General features: G+C 35.8%; 1 long non-coding RNA gene across 1 annotated transcript in view; it reads left to right on the plus strand.

Annotated features, from left to right (window-relative positions):
- The window catches only part of LOC135222165 (uncharacterized), a 32,993-nt gene extending 27,670 nt beyond the window's left edge, over positions 1 to 5,323 (plus strand). The window contains exon 3 of the long non-coding RNA XR_010316184.1: positions 5,160 to 5,323. This is a non-coding gene — a long non-coding RNA (uncharacterized LOC135222165). The remainder of the gene's footprint in view (positions 1 to 5,159) is intronic.
- Positions 5,324 to 7,500: the final 2,177 nt, after the last annotated feature.

Consider the following 7,500-nt stretch of genomic DNA (forward strand, 5'->3'; position numbering starts at 1 on the left):
GAAAATGAATTAAAATCTAGACATTTTAAACAGGAAAGAGGATGTACAATAAATTTTGCATATAGTGTGTCACTACAAAGGGAAAAAACTGCTTCCGCACCGCTAATAATGTAACACAATAGGCAACCAAAGATACAGTCAGTAGTTGTAAGCGTACTTGACAGTGGCTAGAGAAAACACTAACTTTACTCTAGTTCCCGGATTTTCCCATGCTGGAACTGTTTTTTCTAGAATGTTAGACACGCTATTCCATCCGAAAAAACAAAAAAATCTTTTGTACCAATTATGTCCGATTTCATGATGTTTTGGCCTTAAAAATCCTGGACTATTAATAGATTGTGTTCGTTTCGCTCTCGTCTGTATTATGATTTACGAGAGGTTAGTTTTTTCAAATATTAGACACGCTCTCTAGTTATGGGTACACACACACACACACACACACACACACACACACACACACACATATATATATATATATATATATATATATATATATATATATAATATATAATATATATATATATTAGATACGTGTATATGGATAATTGCATGCCCACATAACCGAAAGTATGTTACAAATACTTTGATTTAATATAGTGATTTCGCTTAATTCTTCTATAAAACTACCTTAAATTATAATACTTTACGCTCTATACTTTACCTAAACCTTTAAAGACAGAATTTAGAGCAGCATCAAAATAATAAAAGAAGATCAGGTGGCAATCGAAAGAAGCTCAATTTTGCCTCGAAGCCAAAATAAAAATGCAACGGGAAGTATAATGAAAAGAACTAAGAGGAAGAAATTGACTGATGATGAATAAAGAAAGAGTAAAATTCTATGGTGCTTTTATTTACGACATAAAATGACTACCATCCACCTGCCCAGGTCTCCTTAGCTGCCCGGAGCGTAGAGGGAGGCTTCTCCTCCTCCCTAGTGCTTAGAAAGGTTGTTCGCCTTTCCGCCTGATTTCAATAAAGGCAACAACGGGTTCTAAAAACAGGATGGAATTTTCATCCATCCTGCACAGATAATTCACCGTAAATAATTAGATAACCTTAGGTAATTAACGTTCTACTTTTCTACATATTTTCCTGACAATTTTCGAAAGGACTTTAAACATAAAATAGTATTTCACGCAAAGAAAGGGAATCCCAAATGTGTTTATGTTTTAGAGATAATTTTTTTTTATTAAAAGAGAATTTGTTAGCAAATTAGACGTGGTTGGGGAATATAATTTGTTTTCTCTTCATTATGTTGTATAATGCACGCGCGTTCTCTCTCTCTCTCTCTCTCTCTCTCTCTCTCTCTCTCTCTCTCTCTCTCTCTCTCTCAAAGGTTTTCGATTAGAGACTGGGCACGTAAACCGTCATAGTATTTCAATAACTGGTCATCCTTACGTTTAGTAGACTCAACAGGTGATATTTATAAAAGGTTGCTGATTTTATTTTCTCTGTAACTAATCTTTTGAATATAAGTATATATGTGTTTGTGTATGTGTATGTGCTTACATATGCATATAGAATTATATAAATGTGTATATATAATTATTTATGAATACATATGTGTGTTTCTGTGTGTGTGCAAATATTAAGCAACAAATATTACTGTATCTCGGGAATAATTTACAAGAGGGATCTTGATGGCCAGTTGGTTAAGTCGGCTGTCTATTACTGTATCTAAACCCAAAGCAAAGGGTCTATATTGTTTATCTCACATACTCAAATGCACAGTGATCGACTCGGCAATACACAAACGCATCAAATAATCTCACAAACAGAAAGGAGATCAAAATATGCATTTGTTGAGTAGCTGAAATTCTCTCTCGTTTACATGGGCGTACACAGAGATACGCATCCATACGCACACGCCTTTATTAATTCGTACAAACGGAGTCGTTTACATATTAGCGAAGAGCTCAACCGGACGAGAAAAATAAGTTAAGCTGACTCTCTCTCTCCTCTCTCTCTCTCTCTCTTACATTATAATATACTGAGTAAAATAGAAAGATATCCGCAGATAACTATTGAAAAACAGCAAATGTGCACCTGCCAAGCGCTTTCATTAGACAAAAACTATTCTCAGGTAACTATACAAGGCCTGAGAAAATGTGCATCTGCTAGATATCAGACCCTCTCTCTCTCTCTCTCTCTCTCTCTCTCTCTCTCTCTCTCTCTCTCTCTCTCTCTCGCAGACGCAAACTCAAGAACAAATACATATATCCACTCTCATGTACATGCATTCATGTATTCATGCACGCTTAGTGAAATACAAATATATATGTTCACATTTAGCCAAACGAGTTCTGAGAAAACGCGCATCTGCTAAATATCAGATCGTCTCTCTCTCTCTCTCTCTCTCTCTCTTTCTCTCTCAGACACATAAACATGAAAAAATAATCATATACGCAGGCATTTATGTATTCGTACACTTTCAGTGATATTAAAAAAGTATTCACAAATAACCTAACAAGATCTAAGAAAACGCGCATCTGCTAAATATTATATCCTCTCTCTCTCTCTCTCCAATATCAGATCGACGTTAGTTTTACCGCCCTGGAACAAACGATTAATGGACTCTCAAGTGCGCTTCAAGACTCGTCAACTGGCCTTATACAGCTCGCTATTACCGTCATAAAAAGGACCATTAACTGGTGATTTATCCGTTCGTTGTACAAAGTAAGGTTTCTGATATACGGCAGATGCGGTTCGTAGTGATTTAGGGCTCTGCGAATCTACTACTTTCGTAGTTTACCCTGTGGTTGGAAAAACCTAATGGGCTAACGGTAGCATATGATGGGTAATATTCTTATTTATAAAAACCTCATTACAGTATATTTCTTAGTATAAGTTTTAAGTTTGAATCGATATGATCATGTTTCACAATTATTAGAATTATTATTATTATTATTTTTATAGTGTTGGGTTCCGGGTTGCATCCTGCATCCTTAGGATTCCATCACTTTTCTCACTATGTGCGCTGTTTCTAGTAGCACACTATCTGCATGATCCTGGAGCTACTTCGTCCTCTACCTTTTTCAGGTTCCTTTTCAGGGATCTTGGGATGGTGCCTAGTGCTCCTATGATTATGGCTACAATATTCTCCTGGGAAGTCAAATGTATTTCACCGTGTTTAGTACTAGCCTGTGGGGTATCAAATGTCCCTAAGTGCATTTGATTTCCCAGGGGCTCATACTAAACACGGCGAAACATATTTGATCCCCAAGGGACTATAGCTGGTTCACTTAAGGTGGATTCTCGGATGAGCCCTATGCTTACGAGACGTTTGTTTGGCAGCTGCTGATTGGCTGGTACCTGGAGGTAGGCAGCTCCCAGCCAATCAGCGGCCGCCAAACAAAAGTCTTGTAGGCGTAAGGCTCACCCAAGAATCCACCTTAAGTGAACCAACTATAGTACCAAGCACGGCGAAACAGTGTAGGTGAATCAATGTTTTACCGTGTTTAGTACTAACCCTCTGGGAACTGGTTTGTTTCACAAATGCCCTAGGGATTTCGTTCACATATTTTCTGTAACACACACACACACACACACACACACACACACACATATATATATATATATATACATATATATATATATATATATATATGTGTGTGTGTGTGTGTGTGTGTGTGTGTGTGTACATTCATATATATACAAACACAGTTGAGACTGCCCCCGAGAACGGGAACAAGAGAAACGGGACACGACTGAACGGGACACGACGGATTTCCACAGGGAGCTCTGGAGAAAAACGGAGGAAATATCACGACCTAAAGTGACACACGTCTCCAGATCCCATTTCCACTTTGATACGTAGAATTCCTGAGCATTTTTCACCGAGCTTACTTTTATCTCTCTCTCGCTCTCCCGCTCTGTCACATGTTTTGTGCGTAGGTAGGCGCTATCTCGGGTGGAAGAAAATTATGCTATTTTTATATACATGCACATATGTTTGTAGAGGTAAGTGGTTACACGTACTTAGGAATATATATATATATATATATATATATATATATATATATATGTATATATTATTATATGTATATATATATATATATATATATATATATATATATATATATATGTATGTATATATATTACACACATGTTTACACACACTATGTATATATATATATAAATATATATATATATATATATATATATATATATATATATATATTATTTTATTATGTATATATATTACACACAGTTTACATACACAATATATATATATATATATATACTATATATTATATATATATATATAATAGATATATATATATATATATATATATATATATATATAGAGAGAGAGAGAGAGAGAAGAGAGACAGAGAGAATAGAGATGAGAGAAGAGAGAGAGAAGAGATGAGAGAGAGAGAGATGAGAGAGAGAGAGACGAGAGAGAGAAGAGAGAGAAGGGAGAGAGAGAGATGAAAGTATCCTCGGTTAAAATTTCTAATAAGGAATTCTAAATCAGCTGTTTTCTAAATTTATTTCTGTAGTTTATCTTAGTTTATTCACTTCAAACTCAGGTGATTTTAAGATTCCTATTACCCCCACAAATATTATCTTTCAACTATACTTCCATAATTGTGATTCGCGTCTGTAGAGATAATGAAAGACAATTAATCATATCCAGATATACCGAGATTCTTGTTTAGTGCCTTCATCAAATAATAATAATAATAATCATAATAATAATCATAATAATAATAATAATAATAATAATAATAATAATAATGAAAAGGAATCTAGAAAAAAACTAGAGGCTGAAGTAGCCCCAGGACTCATGCAGAAGAGTGTGATCCTAGAAACGGCACACATTGTAAGAAAAGTGATGGACTCCTAAGGAGGCAGGTTGCAACCCGGAACCACACACTATAAAAACCACCCAGTCAAATTGGAGGACTGTGATAGAGCAAAAAAAAAATAATAATAACAGGGTTTATATCAAAATAACCGATAATAAATCATTCAGAGACAAAGTTCCACAGGTCTCCACTATAAGAATTCCTCTCCTCAATAGTTCATGAACGTTTGATATAAACTTCCTCTCTGAGACCAGCCTCTTCCTTTACTTCTTCCTCTTCTTCTTCTCAAGACCTGCGTCTTCTTCTGCAGCTCCTCCTTTTCAATACCGGATACTTATTTCACAGAATGAACGGATGGCGGGCGGACCTTCGGCGGCGCATCCACATTATTTATTCAGTGGAAGGTAACTTGGACGGACGGCAGAATTCCAACAATTTGAAATTCATCACAGCGGAGCGGAAGGCCTTGGGACTGGCTCCATTAGCTGCTCTTCCGCCCTGCGATCGTTTTTAAGGTAGGGGGAATCTTACCCTTTTTATTTCGTTTTTGTTGACCACCTCTGCATCTCAGTACCAAGTTTGTGTGAGTGGATTACGCGTAAGAGTCAAAGTAGCATCACCAAGGTAAATAATTAATGGTGTGGATATATAAACATATATATATATATATATATATATATATATATATATATATATATATATATATATATATATATATATCATCAGGCATTTCCACTGCGGTGTAACGATTTCCCAAGATGCAGTGGATTCGATATGAGCCGATACTAGTGGCTTAAAAGTGATGAAAATTCATGCGTAAATATTCATATCAATACATGTATTTATTACATTTATATTCATATCTATATTTATATCTACATTAGCGTACATCAAAAAAAGTCTTCACTGATGGTAACTTGTAATGAACGAGGATCAAAGCAAATAAACAACACGAATTTCAATGTAAATAAATAAACAGGTAAAATTGCACAAAGTTGAAACCGAAAAACCAATAAACAAAGCAAATGAGTAAACAAAACGTAAAACTGTAATCACAAACAAATAGAAAAGGAGAAAATGTACTTCAGTTAAGAGGTCAGAGAAAAATGATGAAAAACCAATGCACTAAAGAAATAAATAACGAATGAGACGCGTAATTATAAGCGCATAAAAAGGGCGAATAAGTACCTGAGGTCAGAGGTGGAGAGGGGGAGCAATGAAAATAAATAAATTAAGCAAATAATGAAGTGTCAAAATGAAACCATTAAGAAATAAAAAGGCGAAATAGTATTTGGGATGAGGGTAAACAATCATTGAAATAAAAAAGTAAATAAGTAAATGAATAAATAAAGACATATAAATCTAAACATACGAAAAGAAAAAAAAAGTGCCCGAGATCAGAAAGAGAGAGAGAGAGAGAGGAAGGGAAAAGGCATCCATCACATGTAAATACCACAAGCACACACTCGCTTTATTCCTTTTTTGTTTTTTTAAAGGACAGGCGACTCATGCGACCCTCTTTTTCATTTGTTCATTTCCATAGGTAATGTGTTCGCCACGGGGAAGGGGAAATGTTTTTATTTTACCACCATTATTTCTTTTACTCGGGTGCCATTTTGGGACTTGCTAAAGCTGACGGTAGAAAATATTACAGAGAAATTAAAACTTTATCGATGGAAATTTACACCGTGCTTTGAGATGAGGGAAAGAAAGTCTGAATAAAACTTTCTTTCTTTCTTTGAATCTTCAGCCGAAAACCCTATTGGGCAGAGTCAGCAGACTATAAACCCAAGAGGACTCCGAAGGGAAATCAGCATGCGCGCACGCACAGAGATTTTACAGAACAAGGTGATAAATAAATAAACATGGGAGAATAGAAAATAAAACCGATACCCCTGCATTCAGGAAACAGTAGCATGTAGGAATGAATGAGTTTGCACCTGCTTAAACTTCTGGAGGTCAGAAACTTCCAAAACAGCACTTGGCAGACTATTGGACATGTTGGTTGTAGCCAAGAAAAAACTCCTAGCATTAACTCTGGTACTAGACGACGACACACTGTTCGCTGCAACTGCCTGCTCGCCATGTGTTGCAAGAAATACAGCTAGGCCAGATAAAGAAAATGGCAGAGGGTTTTTGTTGATGTAGAACATTTTGAAATTAAGGAAGTATGTGATCGGTATCATACTTCTTTTGCCAAAAGAGGGGACCAATGTTAGACTCCTAGGTAGGCGGACTATGAACCTAGTAGTTAGAGGCCTGTGGTGTTGGCTCTGGGAAATGTTTTCGGTAGAGATTGTTAGCCTCTTGTATGCAGCTTTGTAGATAGAAATGCAGCTAGATTTTAGAATATAAGCCGAGAATAGTTGAGTTTTATGATCAAATACTCTATATTTATATGAACGCTAATAAAAGAAAACATGTAGAGATACTTTGCACTGAGAAACATTTATTTTATTGTGGAGAAACAGATACAGTGAAACCTATTTAGATAAGAACCGGTCACTAAAGGATGATTACCCCGTGGCGTCACTTGATATGTAAACTGCAATTAATTCTTATGACATTCGAAAGAACTGAAATAATTCTCTGTTTGACAAGAATTTCGGGAACTCCCCCAAACGACCAGTTAAGACTCCAAGGAAAGAACATCTCTCTCTCGGTGGCTTAGTTGTGCCTTTTCATC

This window comes from Macrobrachium nipponense, chromosome 3, assembly GCF_015104395.2.
Source record: "Macrobrachium nipponense isolate FS-2020 chromosome 3, ASM1510439v2, whole genome shotgun sequence".
In the NCBI taxonomy this organism is placed as follows: Eukaryota; Metazoa; Arthropoda; class Malacostraca; order Decapoda; family Palaemonidae; genus Macrobrachium; species Macrobrachium nipponense.